Genomic DNA, 17,816 nt, shown 5'->3' with positions numbered 1-17,816 from the left:
TTCAGGAGAGTTGAATTTTAACTTTTCTAAAAGTATTTAAGTAAATCAACAAACATACTTGGCAAGGAAGGGAATTTTTGTACTATAATTATGAATAAAACTGAAAAACTATGAAATGAATAAAGTACTTGTCTGCTGTATACCATGTGGCAGTCTCACCCTTTCAAATGTGTTTTTGTTTCTCAGGGAAGGTGATGATTGTTAGGGAAACACTCAGATGTTTAGCTCACTTGTAGACTGTGCATCAGTAGCAGGACTTCATGTGAAGCAGTCAGACAGCAGTAGCCGTTTTTAATCTCAGGAGTGATGACAGCAGGCATTTTTCAGACCTAGGGAGAATTCACCCTTCATTATTTCATTCCCCTCTCAAGGACCGCCATTCACATGAGCTTTCTTCCATAGCTTTGGGCTGACTTTGAACTTGGCTTAGTTCTCACGCTATTGCTCACAGTAGTCACCAGATGGCAGGCTTGTGAGAGGAACAGAATGAATGAGCAGTATGTGTGTGGTGGGGTCCGCTCTCCGGCTGCTGTGCCCGGGGTTTCTGCTAGGATTCCGAGACAGGTTTAGGTCTCCCTGCGTGCTCAAGCCAGGCCTGGATGCCGAGTCGAGGCTCGGGTGCCACAGTTCCTGTGCTTGCCAGGGCAGTTACCTGCCATGGGTCTGGTATTGTGCTGGTTTATTGAAGCAAAACGTCATACCCAGTAGGGGATAGCCCATCCAGCCTCAGCAGATCCAAGTCCCCCCGGCACACTTCTTGAAGAACTGTCCAGGAACTCCCGTGTGTGGGATAGGACCCACAGCTGGGATATTTTTGCTTTTTGTTGCTGTGGTTTCTTTTTAATAAATGCTTAATAATGGCAAACAACCCATTGTCTGTCAGTGTGAACAGATATATTGTGGTATGTCCCTAAAATAAAAGAGGGATTAGAGATAAAGCAGTGTGGATCAGTATTAATCATGTTGAGTGGAAGGAGTCAGACCTCCTCACCAAAAAGAAATGTAACACATAATCTGTAGAAAGTTACTTGGTGATTTCCTGGAAGACTGGGGTGGGGAGGACCTGGGGCTTCCTAAAGAAATCAGAGGGAACTGTGGGCATGATGGTCAGGTTCACCGTCTTCATTGCAAATGACTTCATGAATAGATACATATGTCAAAACTCATTAAATTGTATGCTTTAAATATATTGTGCCTAAAGCCTACCTCAATAAAACTATATAACAATGAACTAAATTTAAATAGTGTGTGGAAAAGGGTGAAGAGTTCCTTAACACATAGTCTAGTAATTCCACTTGTGGGTTAAACCAAAGGAACGGAAAGCAAGGAAAGATGTGTGTTGCCGCCCTGCAGCGACACTAAAATGAATTTCAAGGGCCTGGGAAAACAGGAACCGCCACCGCAACCGGCACACACACACACCGAACAACACACACACAAACGAACGAACGAATACGAGAAGGCAAACGAAAGCACAGGCGAACCAAAAGACTTATTGCCGAAAGCGGGCTGCTTATATATCGTTCTCCACCAATCACTTCTGCCCGTGGGTCACGGGGTGCTATCTGATAGGTCAGCAATCGCAGCGAGGGGGCATTAGCCTATCCTTGTGACTTCCTGCCTGCCTACTGGCAGGACAAATCCCGCCTCCTGGCACTCAGCCAGCCGCCATCTTGCGGCCCCAAACATACATGTGAGGTCGGCTGCTCCCCACAGATATGCACGCCCGTGTCTTCGAAACAGCCGAGTAGAGTCAGGTGAGCTGAGCCGGGAAATACTGCGAGCATCCGCTGACTTCATCCTGGGCTAGCATCACAGATCTAGAGGAGGGTGCGAAATTGAGAGAAGCTGTAGCTGGTAGGCAGCCAAGAGACCTTGGCCATGGCCTTGACAGGGTTTTAAGACTTGCTTATGCCCTAGATTTTTGGAACTGTTGCTGGACTGTTGGGTTCTGAAACAAAAAGTGCATTCCTGATGATTTAGGGTTGGCTTCCAAAGCAAGTTTTCATTGGGCATTGTGACCTGAGCAGGGTTTTGGAAGATGTGGGTGTTGAGACTTTCCCATTGTTCTTGTGTGAAGCTGGTTCTACTGTAGCTTGCATTTGGTTGGTGCATTTGTGTGTGAAGAGTTCACTGGGGCCTTGGTCCTTTAACAGAACAGCACTAAAGCAGCCTTGGGTCATCCTCTACCACTTTCTCAGGCCATAAGCAGGGAGCTGGGCCGCTGGGATTGAACCGGTGCCCATATGGGATCCTGACCACATGCTAGGTGAGGATTTCAGCCACTAGGCTACTGTCCCGGGCCCTATTAATTAATTAGTTTGAAAGGCAAGAAAAAGAGGAAAGGGACAAAGATCTTCTACTTGCTGGTTCACTCCCCAGGGGGCCACAGTAGCCACAGCTGGACTAAACTGAATCCAGGAGCTAGAAGCTTCTTGCAAATCTCCCATAGCGGTTGGCAAAGGCACAAACACTTGGCACCATCCTCCACTGCTTTCCCCAGGCCATTAGCAGGAAACTGGATCAGAAGCAGAGCAGCTGGGACACGATCTGGAGCCCAGATGGGGTCCCTGAATCGTGGGTGGCAGCTTTACCCACTATGCCACAATGCTGGCCCTGTGTTTCTAGCACTTCTTACATTCTAAAGCTGTTCCCCTACCTGCTGTTCAGTTCCTGCTAGGATTTCTACCCAGCTAGCTGGGCCCAGCACAGTGGCCTAGCAGCTAAAGTTCTCACTTTTAATGCGCCGGAATTCCATATGGGTGCCGGTTCTAATCCCGGCAGCCCTACTTACCATCCAGCTCTCTGCTTGTGGCCTGGGAAAGCAGTCGAGGATGGCCCAGGTCCTTGGGACCCTGCACCTGAGTGGAAGACCTGGAAGAAGTTCCTGGCTCCTGGCTTTGGATTGGCACAGCACCGCCCGTTGCGGTCACTTGGGGAGTGAATCATCGGATGGAAGAGCTTCCTCTCTGTTGCTTCTCCTCTCTGTATATCTGACTTTGTAATAAAAATAAAATAAATCTTAAAAAAAAAAGACTTCTACCCAGCTAGGCCTGTTCCTTCCTTCTTGGACAGCAATTTTCTTCCAGTGTGCATCTTCTGGCTTCTCCCACATCACCTCTTGCCTGCCATCAAGAACCTCATTCCCCACTAGATGACAAAGCAACTGGGTAGGCAGATCTAGGCCTATCCAACCAGAAAACCCAACATCCTACAAGGTCAATTCCAATCCCTCAGAGTTTTTCTATTTTTACTTTTTTTTTTTTGAGTTGGAGGGTCTCTTGTGGGCTAAGGAATTAATTAGTGCTGGTTGGAATGGTCAGGAACAGGAACTGGGCCTGTGGCTAAAAACACCTAGACTAATTGGACTCAGCTGTATCCAATATCCTGCTAAATGAGGATGGCGGGGTGGGGGGGAGTATATAAGGAGAGGTGAAGGGGCAATAAAGGGAGACTTCGCAGAGACTTCGACCATCAGTGGTCTCCTGTGGTTGCTTCATCCCCAGACCCTCTCCCTGTCCACGTTACTGGCTCTGCTGCCAGAGCAGTCTCTCCCATCCAGAAAGTCCAAGGGTGAAAGATCTAGAACTGGAAGGATAGTGGCCTCACAGCCATAGAGACCCTCTCTGACTTCCGCTTGGCCACCTTACCACAAGACATCCTTCCCGAAAGATGCCTCATGACCCAAAAATGGTGGCAGAAGTTCCAAACCATTTTGCATATTCACCTTCCGGCCAAATGGAAAGAGAACATCTCTGAGCGGCCTCAAGGCCACTTGCTGCCTTCTCTGCTGGTCCCACTGACAGTGCTACAGCTGCTGCAGAGCAGGCAGAAGAGAGCCAGGGAAAGGCAATCCCTAAGCGGTGGGTGTGGCTGCTGAGGGTTTTTGTAGGACCTCAGGGTTGAATGACAGCAAGTCACAGACTGACCCATCCCAAAAGAAGGTAGGGACTGGAAAAGTAGGGTCTGCTCTGAAAGGAGCAGAGCTGAGTGACTGGAGAGAGAGACTGCTCCATAGCACAGAAAGACGAGGAGGCCTTCTAGAGTCTTCTGATGCGACACTGTGTCGGATTCCCCGTGACTTTTGTTTGTTTACTTGGGTAATCACTGTTGAATGTTTCACCCCCTCCCCACTAGTCAGCACTTAGTCCCATGAGTTTCCTGTAAATCTGACCACAGTTTGGCCCAAAGCCCAGCTCAGACCTCAGATATTATTCATTACCTCTTGAATGCAGGGGGATTCCTCAAGGACCAAGGGGAGGCTTCCATTGTTGATGGGGTCAGCTAGCTTTGGTGGGGTTCAGGCTACAAAACTATCAACTCTGATTCCGCAAGAGTCCATGACAATTAACACATTGACACATTCTGGGTCAATGTACCCTGTGAAGCTCATGTCTGCCACCAGCATACTGCTTTTGCAATTCATGTGTGTCATTATAAGATCAAGAGTTTGTGCTGAGTTTGATCAAGACTTTGGCCACCAGAGTTGGTTGATCTGTTCACTTGTCAACAGGCTCTTCTGATTATTATCAGTAACATTGCTGTGAAGATCCATGAGCGTGTTTGGTGTGGGCCCAGCTTTCTATCTCTATCCTGTAGACTCGCAGAAGTGGGACAGATCATATAACTAGTGCATGCCTTTTAAAAACAGGTTTTTTTATATTTTTTGAAAGGTAGATTGACAGAGAGAGACACAGGTTTTCCATCTGCTGATTGACTCCCCAGATAGCTGCAACAGCCAAGGATGGGCCATGCTGAGGCTGGGACCAGGAATGCCAGCAGATCTCACAGGTGGGTGGCAGGCGTCCAAGCATTTGGGCTAACTCCTGCTGCCTCTGCATTAGCAAGGAGCTGGATCAGGAATAGCGAGGACTCTGTCCAAGTCAATCCAGTCAAGTATGCCCTTGACCCCAAGGTTTAAACCATTCCACCAAAATGCTTGCTTCTGGTTAGCGTGTGCTCAACAATGAAGTGTCCAGATACAGCAAAAAAAAAAACAAAAAAAAACAAAAAAAAAACCCTGTGACATTCAGTTAAATGTGAGTTTCAGATAAGCAGTGGAAAGCTTTCAAGTAGTATTTTGGATGTACAAATACTAGAAAATTATTTGTGGTTTATCTGAAATTTACATTTAGCTGGACGTCTTGTATTTTTTTTAATCTGACAACCATGCTGTATTATCTTCAGAAAAATTTTAAATCTCCAAATTTGATGACACCTGGTCCCATCAAATTTTACTTGATAATCACTCTAGCTTGTATGAAGAAGTTTCAACAAATAGAGAAACTACATCTTTGAAGGTGAACGCCCCCGGGCGGCGCAGGTGAGCCGCTGGAACTCCACTTCCTGGCATGCCGCCCACCACCGCAGAGCAACTGTGGAGCCCCAAGACAGTGAACAGGTGGGAGAGCGCCCCCCACAAGCTTGCAGGAACCCCTCGCGCTGCGCCCCGGCTCACCCCCTGGCCGCACACACGTGGTCGTCTGGGCGGTTTTCCCACGCCTGCGGAGCAGACGCCTTCCTGCCTGCCCTCCATGTCCGCGCTCCCGCAGCTCTTTCTTCATCGGCTTTGTTGGGCGCGTGACTGCTGAGTTGTGCTTTTTCTGATTTTAAGGAAATTTTGGTCCCACCACCACGGGGTCACATCGTGCTGTCGGTCTGGAGAGACAACCGTGGAGACTTCGGGGCTCAGCCGCATCTGGATCCGCCTCTCAAACACAAAACCCTTCAATTTTATTATTACGATTATTATTTTAAAGCTAAGTCAGCCCCTTGAGGATTAGTCTTAAAAAAAAAAAAAAGATTTAGGGGCCCTGAGCAATAGCGTAGTGGCTAAATTCTCACCTTTCATGCTCCAGAACCCCATAAGGGCACCCATTGGAAGGCAATAGAAGATGGCCCAAAGCCTTGGGACCCTGCACCCATATGGAAGACCCGGAGGAGGCACCTTTAAAAATACAAAAAAAAAAAAAAAAAAAAAAAAAAAAGATTTATTTATTGGAAAGGCAGGGTTACAGAGAGAAGGAGAGAGACAGAGAAAAAACAGAGTGAAACAGAGAGAAAGATCTTCCATCTGCTTTCCCAAGTGCCCACAATAGTTGGAGCTGAGCTGATTTTTAAGCCAGAAACCTCCTCTGGGTCTCCCACATGGGTGCAGGGTCCCAAGGCTTTGGGTTGCCCTCTACTGCTTTCCCAGGCCACAAGCAGGGAGCCTCATGGGAAGTGGAGCTGCCGGGAATCCAACAGGTCTCAGATGAGACACTTCATCCCAGTTAGCAGCTTAACCCACTGGGCCCACAGTGCTGCCAGAAGCTTCAGTTAATACAGCCCTTGTGTGGGCAGTGCCCCAATCCTGGCACATGTGGCACCTCCCAGAAGGCTGTTCTGTCTGCTCGTGCCATCTAATTAAGCCATGGTCATTTTGGTTATGGTCATCATACCCCTCGGGTCAAGCCTCAGTTTTGAAGCTCTGGAACGTAGCTTTGCCACCACCCACATGACCAGCTAGTCCTGCTCTACATTCCCTGCCTCATTTTGTTGCTGATAAAACAGCTTTTTCTTGACCTTGCAGAACATTTATTTCTGCATCTTTTTTCTCTTGATTTCTCTCCCTGGTTACACCACGCCCCCCAAACGCCAGCAACTCACTTTCCAGCTGCCAGACACACTATCCTCTGCGTCCACATCAAGCATGGTGTAAAAACCAGCATGGTGTAAAAACCGCTCGGAAACCTCCCTGTCCCTTGTGATAAGTCCCTTCTTCATCCCATCAGGATGCTCAGATGCATGGGAGTCCCGAGTGTAAAACCTGCAGCCCACTTAGGGATCCCGCTTTCCTCTGGCCTCAGCATTTGTTGATGTTTTTCCTGGCCCCTGGGGAAACACAGAGGCCAGGTACTATTCCTGAGATACAGAACACGAAACCACTTGCCGACATTGTTTCCAGAGGACTGCATGAGCTCTGCCCTGTTCACGCGAGGATGTATGTGTTTTAAAGGATTCATTTCATTAGAAGAAACCAAGAAACCCAGGGGTAGTTTGAAGGGTATAGGCTCTACCTTGTGATTATTGGGTTTTTCAAAACCTCGTATTTTTTTTTCCAGGTTTGTCTACATTAGCTCAGTATAGTCACCCATGTATATATTACATTTAAGAAGGAGGGCCTGATGTTGTGGCATGGGTGGAGCTGCTGCTAAAGTTACTGCTCCACTTCCAGCCTAGCTTCCTAATCCAGCTCCCTGCTGATGTTCCTGGGAAAGCAACAGCAGATATCCCCAGTACTTGGGTTCCGGCACCCCCTGGGAAATCCGGAGGAAGCTCCAAACTTGTGGCTTTTGTCTGGCCTAGCCTCAGCCATCAAGACCATGTGGGAGTGAACCAGTAGATGGAAGACCTTTCTCTCTCTCTGTACTCTGACTTTCAAATAAATAAATGAATCTTAAAAAAAAAAAAAAGGAAATGAAAAGGAAAGTTATTCAACATGGAATAAAATTTCAAAGTAAATTACTTATGCTTGAAACAGGAGAAAACCCAGCTGGTCTACTTTGATTAATGAAGGTGGAATCCATGTACAAGGGCAAGCTGGATTGAAGAACTGGTTTTGGTCACTTCCAGTTTTTATTATTATTGTTATTATTATTATTTATTTTTGACAATCTTTACATGGTTAATTAGGGCACAAAGGTTCAAGGGCTACAGGAAAGTGGATAAGGCTATTATTTCCACATTCTCTTTTTGTCTGTATCTGGGGTAAAGGGGGAGATAAAAGGAAAAGCCCCACCCAGACTCCCACCTATCCCACCCAGGTCCCTGATGTGGGGCATGCTCCGAGGGTCTTGCTCAAGTGGTTTTGATAGTTCAGCAGTTATGAATTGCTGCCAATCTCACCAGGTCACTTCCGTTTATGGTATTCAGTGAAGTCCCAGTCTATAGTAATGTGTGGATATTCCAAGGCTCACCACAGCCAACAACCTGATCCAGGATCAGGGTTCCCTTTCAGTGTGTTCCAGAGGGTGGTACACCTGCTACCGGGGTGACACATGGTAACTCCAGCCACTGTTCTCTCATTTTAGTAGGTAAATATGTCTTTCTCTCTCTCTCTCTCTCTCTCTCTCTCTCTCTCTCTCTCTCTCTCTCTCTCTCTCTCATTTCTTCCTTCTCTCCTTGCTCTGTCTTTCCTGAAAGCATCGTGGCACCTTGGAGTCGAGGAATGCAATACCTGTGCCTCATCCCTCTTTCTTCCCGCTGTATATCAGAGCCAGCTCACTTTCAGGCTGGCTTCCTGGGGAGCTGGGGCAGCAAAGCCAAGCAGCTGCAGTTAGACATTGGGAAGGACACTGGGCACTTATCCAGAGGCCAGCAGCTGGCCTGGCATTGTCTTACTTTGAGAAAGAGGAAGAGAGGTGCCATGATCTCCTATCCAGGGCCCTGAGCAGCTGACTTGATGTCACAGGGCTCCTCAGCCTGGCGGTGTTTCAACACTGGGCTCAGGCCCCTGCGGCACATATCCCGTGACTCCTTGGGACTTGCCCCAGTGCCTCTCCTGCCAGAATTCTCTTGTGAGCGATACTGTGTGTGTGTGTCTGAGCAGTCCCTGAAATATATTTAATTTTTAATTGAGATTTTACAGGAAGAACATGCTTAATCTTACAGGTTTTGATTAATTTTTACTAATTGATGATATTGTACACTAGTGGATAAAAAAAGAAAAGAAAAGCAGGAGCAATAAGACGGAGAGGGGAGCTGAAGCTGAGGGCATAACTCAAATGTGTACTGTGCGGGCTCCAGGCTGGCTGCTGGTGGCAGAATCAGCCCTCGGCTGTTTAACAGCCAGATAACAAAGGCAACAGGGAACTGTAAGGCTCACAGGCTCCCTGGCATCTTTTCTTTTTCTTTTAATCTGAAAGGGAAAGCCAACCCAGTGCCAAGGCTAACCAATTAACTGCAACTGCTGAGGTCAGAGGGAAGCTTCTGGCATCGTGTAAGGTCCTTGGCAGTGACCCTGGAGCAGACAGCAGTGGCTTCCCAGGGCTGTTGCCTATGGTGTCTGCCCTCCCTTGAGGGCTTTAGGCCACCATGGGCATTGCAGGTTTGTTCTATGGGGAACCTTTTAGGGGATGCATCTCAGCTGATCGCATATGGGTCCTGCAGGGTGTGCAGGAGGGAGTGCAGAGCCATCTCGAAGCATATCCTTGTCTGTCAGTGAGTTGAGGAAACAGCTGTTTTAGGCTGCCCCTTTCAGAAGCAGGATTGCAGCTGGCCGAACATACAATGCACAGTCCAGGAGAGGGCCCAGTGTACAATGAAAATGCAGGATCTGTTTTTCAGAACACAAGAATTTCAAGATGGTGGCACGTCTCAGGTCCTCTCCAAGGCTGGGGTTCTGTGGGACTGCACATAGCACCCATCGCTGAAAGCATCCCTGTTGCCTGGACAGAACTGTTATCCTCATGGGAAATGAAGACCTTGGAGAGGACTGGGCTGAAAGTGAAGGTCAACTCCAACAGCACACGCTGCAGGAGTATGGAAATACAGTTCCCCCAAGATCTGAAGACAAATCCCAAACCACGAGCTCTGGCGTGGAAGAACTATTAGTTTCTTTTTAATTTTTCATGACAAGTTGCTTTTTGAATCCATGCCTCATGTTTCACAGCTAACAGTTGGGCACAGTTCATTAAATCACTGCTTGTGGTACTGATATTCTGTATCAGACTTCTGGTTTGAACCCCAGCTGCTCCGCTTCTGACCTAACCCCCTGCTAATGCAACTGGGAAAGCAGCAGGTGCCCCTGCCACCTGAGTTGGAGATCAGGATGGAGTTCCTCGCTCAGCTTTGGCCTACCGGAGACCTGACTGCTGTAGTTATTTAGGGGAGTAAGGCAGCAGATAGAGGAGGGGGTCTCTCTCATTTTCTCATCTGTCTCTGATATTCTGCCTTTTAAATAATCCTTTTTTTAAATAAAGACCTAAAGCAATCAATAAACAAATGCCCACCATAAAGAATAACCTCAAAGTCCAGTCATGACTCTAGTGTTTTGGAAAGAAAAACTTTTTCAGGTGATTTCTACAGGAAGGATTGGAGGCAGGGGACATGGCATGCTTTCCACATTCTCTGGAGTGCGCTCATTGTGTGTAAAAAGCAGGAGAAGGTGGGTTTCTGAGTGGCGAGAGGGCTGTGATGGGAGGATCCTATAGCATCCAATGCTGCTCTGTGTCCTCAGACCTGGTAGACCCCCTGGGCCAGGCCACAGATCCAGCTGTACAGCCTGAGCCCCAAGTCACCAGGCCCACAGCTCAGAAAGCTTATGTTTGGGGGCACCAAAGAAGAAATTGACTTGTTTATTAAATATATATATATATATGAAAGATTTATTTATTTTTATTGCAAAATCAGATATACAGAGAGGAGAGACACAGAGGAAGATGTTCTGTCCAATGATTCACTCCCCAAGTGAGCCGCAACGGCTGATGCTGAGCCAATCTGAATCCGGGAACCTGGAACCTCTTCCAGGTCTCCCACGTGGGTGCAGGGTCCCAATGCTTTGGGCTGTTTTTGACTGCTTTCCCAGGCCACAAGCAGGGAGCTGGATGGGAAGCTGGGCTGCCGGGATTAGAACCGGCACCCACATGGGATCCTGGCATGTGCAAGGCGAGGACTTTAGCCGGTAGGCTAAATATTTTTAAAACTCATTCACCTATTTTCATTTTATTTGGTTAAGCGGAGTGACAGAAATCTTCCATCTGCTGCTTGACTCCCTGAATGCCTACAACATCCAATGCTAAGGCACGCTAAAGCGGGGAGCCCAGAAGTCAATTCAAGGCTCCCATGCTGGTGACAGGGGGCCCAACTACTGAGCCATCCTCTGCTACCTTCCAGGGTGTGCAGTAACAGGAAGCTGAATTGGAAGCAGAAAAGCTTCAATTGGTTTTCAAATTGAGTTCTCTGAAATGGAATATGGGCATCTCAAGTGGTGTCTTACCTTCTGTCCCAAACAGCCACCCTATTAAAAGTTTTTTTGGGGGGCCCAGCAGTGTGGCCTAGTGGCTAAAGTCCTCGCTTTGAAAGCCCTGGGATCCCATATGGGCGCCGGTTCTAATCCCGGCAGCCCAGCTTCCCATCCAGCTCCCTGCTTGTGGCTTGGGAAAGCAGTCGAGGACGGCCCAATGCCTTGGGACCCTGCACCCGTGTGGGAGACCTGGAAGAGGTTCCAGGTTCCCGGCTTCGGATTGGCACAGCACCGGTCCGTTGCGGCTCACTTGGGGAGTGAATCATTGGACGGAAGATCTTCCTCTCTGTCTCTCCTCTCTGTATATCTGACTTTGTAATAAAAATAAATAAATCTTTAAAAAAAAGTTATTTGTTTTAAATATTTATTTTCAATAGAAAGGCATATTTAAAGAGAGAAGGAGAGACAAAGATTTTCCATCTGCTGGTTCACTCCCCAAGTGGCTACAATGGACGGAGCAGAGCTGATCCAAATCCAGGAGCCTCCTCCAGGTCTCCTGCCTGGGTGCAGAGTCCATGGGTGCTTTGGGCCATCCTGGACTGCTTTTCCAGGCCACAAGCAGGGAGCTGGATGGGAAGTGGAGCAACCAGGTCACAAACCAATGCCTATATGGGATGCTGGCACTTGGGAGGTGGAGGATTAGCCAGTTGAACCATTGTGCCAGTCCCCAAAAATATAGATACATGTTAAGTCAAGGACTACTCTTGGAGTTTGGAATAAAACCAACAGAAAACCAGATACTAATCCCTGATCTTGTGGAATTTACATACTGCTTGTGAAAGAATTTTCAAGATTATTAGATTTGATTCATTTATTTTTTTATTATATTTTTGACAATCTTTACATAGTTAATTAGGGTAAAAAAGGTTCAAGGGCTATAGGAAAGTGGGTAAGACTATTATTCCCATATTGTTTCCTTCATGTTTAAAGGGGGGTATTAAGGGAGAAGGCCCACCCAATTTCCCACCCTCCCAAGGTCCCGGATGCAGGGCATGCTCCAAGGTTCTTACTCAAGTGGTTTTGATAGTTCACCAGTTATGAATCACTGCCAATCTTGCCACTCCAAGCATGATGAGGTCTTTGAGGAATCCACTGATTGACATAGTCCATCATAGAGTCTCCGTTTGCCCCGTATTTCGCAGCCAACATATATCTGAGATGGTTGATTGACCTGTTCTGTCCTCTGTCTTTTCTTTTTTTTTTTTAAAAGATTTATTCATTTTATTACTGCCAGATATACACAGAGGAGGAGAGACAGAGAGGGAAGATCTTCCGTCCGATGATTCACTCCCCATGTGAGCCGCAACGGGCCCGATGCGCGCCGATCCGAAGCCGGGAACCTGGAACCTCTTCCAGGTCTCCCACACGCGGGTGCAGGGTCCCAATGCATTGGGCCATCCTCGTCTGCTTTCCCAGGCCACAAGCAGGGAGCTGGATGGGAAGCTGGGCTGCCAGGATTAGAACCGGCGCCCATATGGGATCCCGGGGCTTTCAAAGCGAGGACTTTAGCCGCTAGGCCACGCCGCCGGGCCCTCTGTCTTTTCTTGGTTAGGGTTCTGAGTCCAGCATTTCGACTGGGTGATCTCCAAAGAAACTTTGTCTGAGGTGTTCTCAGACCAGATTCTTGTATGTACTAGCAAGCACAGGGCCCGGCACAGTCCATCACCCTGATCAACTGGTGGTTGCGATTGCTAGGTTGGTTCTGTTTTCAGCCCCGACTTCCACTGGAACCAATGGGTGTTGCAGTCCAGCCTGGTTCTGCCTAGCACATACTTGGCCCTCACATAAACCGGTAAGAGCTGCAGCCTAGTTGGAGCAACCCACAATAACCCCCACCAGGCCCGTCCCTGTCCTAGTTCCCGTGCTCGCCAGTATGTACAGCAGACTAATCCAGTCTGTTCCACATCCCATTCAGCTCTCATACATGTCAATGGACATTGAATTCTAGTTCAACCCAACTAGCACCACTATCCAGCCCACACACATGCTGGTGTGTGCCACTCTGTCTAGCCATCCCTGCCCCAGTCCTGGTTTGCCTGCTCTCCAGTGGGAGTGGTGACCCAAGAGGGAGGTGCCCACTATTTCCCTCCTAGGCCACTCCCACTCCCGGATCATGCACTTTCCAGATGGTTCTGTACTTTAACTTGACAGATCAGCCACCGGTACTAGCATCTGCTATCTGATGCTGCAGCAAAGCCCAACCAACCCTCACCCATTCTGCTTTATGTTTGCACCAGTAGGGACAGTCAACCAAGCCTGGCTCTTCCCTGATCTGGCTTGCATGAGGCCCTCAGGTGTTTTAGCCCTGCCCGGTCTGGTCTGCCCCCATCCCAACTCATGCTCTCCAGTGGGCGAGGTGTTCCAGTAGGGTGGCCCTCCACATTCTCCCTACCAGCTTTACCCCCTCCATCCCTGGTCCCTACTAGCACTGCGTCCCAGTCTGGCATGGCCCGCCTCACCTTGGCGTTTGCTAGTGGGTGCTGTAGCCTGGCCCAGCCCGGCCCACCCCCAATAACAGCTGACCTTGGCTGTACTGTTTTACATGGTGATTTTGATAGTTCAGTTGCCTTAAAGTCCTCTGGTGTAAGAATACAAGTCAGTTGTTTTGGTTTCACTCACAAAATCAGACAACTTTCATCACTGGCAGTTTTAGAATGTTCTTATTTACCTCCCAAAATAACCTCATCCATTAGCAATTTCTCTGCGATTATCCCACCCAAGGCACTCACTGATCTATTTTTTTTTTTATCTATAAGGGTTTGTCTATTCTGAACTTTTCATATAAATTGAATCATAAAATTGTGGTCATTTATGTTTCACTCAGCACAATATTTTTATGATTATTTATTTATTTGAAACAGTTACAAAAAGAGGGAAACACACAGAGAGATCTTTCACCCACTGGATCACTTCCCCAGATGTCCACAATGGCCAGGACTGGGCCAGGCCAAAGGCAGGAGCCAGGAGATTCATTCAGGTGTCACACGTGGGTGGCAGGGGTCCAAGCACTTGGGCCATCTTCTGCTGCTTTTCCAGGTCATTAGCAGGAAGGTGGATTGGAAGAGGAGCAGCCAGGATGCTGTTTATGTCACTTTGCAACAACACCAGCCCCAGCATCATATTCTCCAGGCTCAACTAAATTGTAGTATAGCTCAATTGAGATGCATTTTGAAGGAAAATATAACAGGACCTGTTAAAAAATTATGTGGATTATTAGAGTCAGAAAAGAATAAAAACTAGTGTTTAATTTCAAAATGCATATCATACTTAAGTAACATAGTAATCGGTTATCCAAATGGGGGAAAAATAGGCATCAAACATGACTTTACACAGAAGTTAGCTTTACATGAGCCAAATACTTGCATGAGACCAAATATGAAAGCTAAAATCATTATGAAAATTCCTGGGTGGAATTCCTAATGTATTAAGTGTATTAAGGGTACAATAGGTCCTGGCAAAATATAGAATAGGGGTCCCAGTGTAGCTTTTCTGCCTGTGGGAGCGAAAAGAAGGAAGATTGGATATTCCATCATCACAACATTGAAAGAAAAAGATAAAATGCCAAGGCCGTTGCATGTGGACAATAAAAACAGCTAAGCCTGTAAATTACTGAAACAAACACAGCAAGTTTATTACAGGGTTTTAGTAATTCACATTTCTGAATCCATATTTCCTCCACTTTCAACTGAAATATTTTAAGAAAACTCTTGAAGATCCTAAGATCAGATGGAGCTTAAAAATTGATACAGAATTTTGACTTTCTATATCTCAAGAATAATTACTGTTGAAATAAGGGTGCTATGAGTCAGAGGAATTTTCAGTTAACTGAAATTACTGTATTTGTCTGCTTATCATACAACTCTGTTGGCTAAGTGAATTATATAATATTCTCTGAAATCAACCAGAGAAAAATCTCATCTTTGTTACATACTTAGAACCAAAACTTACTCTTTCCAAGGAGTCGTTTAGCCTACTAAATGTTTATTACACGATCTTCTTTCTTAGAAAGTAGTATTTCTTCTCTTTCATTCCTGAAATGATATTTCATATACTTAAGTAAATGTGGGACAACAGGTGAATATCAGGACAAATTAAATCGCCTCTTAAGGTGCATGTAAGACATTCCTAAATCCTTTAAACTGGGCTTTTCTTTGATAAAATTAAAATTTTTTTAAGATTTATTTTATTTTTATTGGAAAGTCAGGCATACAGAGAGGAGGAGGAGAGACAGAGAGGAAGATCTTCCATCCGATGATTCACTCTCCAAGTGAGCCGCAATGGCCGGTGCTGTGCCAATCCGAAGCCGGGAACCAGGAACTTCTTCCAGGTCTCCCACACGGGTGCAGTGTCCCAAAGCTTTGGGCCATCCTCGACTGCTTTCCCAAGCTACAAGCAGGGAGCTGGATGGGAAGTAGGGCTGCTGGGATTAGAACTGGCGCCCATATGGGATCCTGGCACGTTAAAGGCGAGGACTTTAACTGCTAGGCCACAGTGCAGAGCCCGATAAAATTAAAATTAATGGGAGAAATAGACAATAATTAAAGCTGAAGTCTTGTGGTTGATAAGCTATTTAACTTTTGACACCAAACAGGAAGATAAACTTTAGAAAGAGGTCTTACACTTCTAGAACTATGGCAGAAGTATATCTATTTTCCATGGGGAGAATTCTGTGGATTCCCACTTCCGGAGAATATTCCGGTTTATCAAAGTGCATCCAGAAAGCAATGTGGAAAGGTCCTGATACACTCAGCACGCGGGGAAACTGCCTCCTTGCAGGTCACAGGCTCAGTTCTTACTCTCCATTTGGTTTCTGGATGAGGTCATGGCCATAACTGCATGTGTTGGTTGCTCTCAGGCGGTTAACTGAACATGTTGTAGACAAAGGGCTCTGCTCAGTGGTTCACGGGTGCATAGGCAGGTCCTGGCAAACAGGGGTCACTGTTGGTCACCAGCGCTGAGAGCGATGTACTTTTCTGATGCGTCGTCTTTCCTCGGGTTCAAAAACAATTCTCGAATTATTTGAAGGATAAGGCCTTTGCTTTCTTGTTCCAAGTTAAAGTATTCGTTCCTGTTCTTTGCAGCCCTGTTGTTCATCAGTCTCAGTAATTTTCCTCCTCACCGCGGCCATTTCAGTTATCTGGTCCACACGTGCTTGTAACTGCTAGGAGTGTTGTTCTTTTAATTTCGTTATTATTCCGGATCATCTTTTTTGGTAGCCTTTAGCAACCTAAACATTTGTTCTCGATACTAGCTCACGAGAAGAAGTTCCAAGGAGGCTGTTCTTCCAGAGATGTTCGCGATTCTTTGTTCTCTTGATGCAGTTCTCTGATTGGTCTGTTTCTCCGCTGCATTCCCATTACTAATGCGGAGCGGGGCGATGCCTTGCAACTTCATTAAGTTCATGAACTTCTTCCTGATACTGCTTCATTGCTTCCACTGACTTGTTGAGGGCCGTGGTCTGCTCGATGAATGACTCTGCTGTGTCATCGTGATCTCTCAACCTTTCAACAAGAGCTTTTAGCATCAGTAAGCACCTTCTCAACTGTGCAACTCATCTCTACAGGGAGACTCGGCTCTCAACTCCTCGCAGCCGTCTGCCGTGGAGACTGGGACTCAAAGTCACGGCCAACCCAGGACCTATCATACACCCTCCTCAAGGGCCAAGACTCCACGCCTGGGGTCGGTCTCTTTGCCGAGGGAGCCGGGCAGGACCACCCACGGAGATGACGTCGGGCAGCCACAGCGACTCGCCCGATCACTGGCCAGAGCAAACCTTCACCTACGGCCAGGTCATAACATTCTTGATCACAGTCATCTAACTCAAAATTGAGAATTTACAGTGAGTGCTACAACATTTGGGCACTTTACTCCTCAAATCATGAGTGACACCTAATTAGACCTTTTTTTTTTAATATATAAAATCAGGTACATGTCAGAAAAGTCATTTGTATTGGATATCATGTCACTCAACAACCCCATTTTTTCCCATGAGTAAAAAGCTCATGTCCGCAGACCCCTCCCCCCGACCCCGTCCTTCTTCACGGTCTTGCTATTTCCCAGTCCCTGCCCACCCCCGCCCCACCCCCACGTGCGCCTGCTCAGAACATTCGTGGCACCTACCTCCCCGGGCCGGAGGGGACGCCCATCTCTGAGGAGAAAGCTCAGAGAACCGCCCGCCTTCCACACGTTCCGTGGCCGGAAGTGGCGGTGGCTCCCGACGTCGTCTTCCCCACGCTCATGGCAGTCATGTGATCCGACGCCCAACGGCTCCGGCTTCCCGCCTTGCCGTCTTGGTCGTCTTGGTCGTCTCAGAGATGCCGCCACCGTGCACGTGCAGGTGACGACGATGCCGGTCGGTTCCGTGTCCCTGGAGGACCGGCAGGGGTGGCCCGCGAGGACCTGGGCCTCCCGCCAGAGAATCCCATCTGGGCAGCCCCCGCCGTCCACGGCAGAGTTCTCATTTGTCCAGTGGACGTAGCCAGACGAGGGAACAGCACGGGCAGTAGCTGCCGCCTTGCTGCTCTTTGCCGTGGTGGTCGCAGGTCCAGACCACAAGCTGGTGTTTGGTTTTCTGGATGGGCAGTGACACCATGCCGTTGGCACGTTGCTGGCATGGGCCCGATGAGGAGGAGGAAGATAATGATGATCGTCGCTGTTCATCTCTACAAAGATCAGGACGATCCGATGGTTGGAAAAGCTGGTCAGAGCCAATCCCCGCAGCAGGCAGTCCAAGGCCATTTTGGTCAGGTCCAGGACCTGGAGGGTGGTGCCCAGGACCGACCTGAGTCGGTTCCTGGCCTTGCTGGTCGAG

The 17,816-nt window shown here is 47.7% G+C and overlaps 1 long non-coding RNA gene and 1 pseudogene across 1 annotated transcript; both read right to left on the bottom strand.

Annotated features, from left to right (window-relative positions):
- Positions 1–13,836: 13,836 nt before the first annotated feature.
- Positions 13,837–15,122, bottom strand: LOC131482801 (uncharacterized). The gene is made up of 2 exons (XR_009247304.1): positions 14,954–15,122; positions 13,837–14,195 (listed from the first exon to the last, which is right to left on the bottom strand). It is a non-coding gene; the product is annotated as an uncharacterized LOC131482801 (long non-coding RNA).
- Positions 15,123–15,897: 775 nt separating this feature from the next.
- Positions 15,898–16,560, bottom strand: LOC101531082 (FGFR1 oncogene partner 2 homolog; annotated as a pseudogene).
- Between the last annotated feature and the right edge of the window lie 1,256 nt (positions 16,561–17,816).

Source organism: Ochotona princeps, chromosome 20 (genome assembly GCF_030435755.1).
Source record: "Ochotona princeps isolate mOchPri1 chromosome 20, mOchPri1.hap1, whole genome shotgun sequence".
Taxonomy (NCBI): Eukaryota; Metazoa; Chordata; class Mammalia; order Lagomorpha; family Ochotonidae; genus Ochotona; species Ochotona princeps.
The sequence above is the reverse complement of the archived record's forward strand: the minus strand, read 5'-3'. Positions and strand labels throughout refer to the sequence as shown.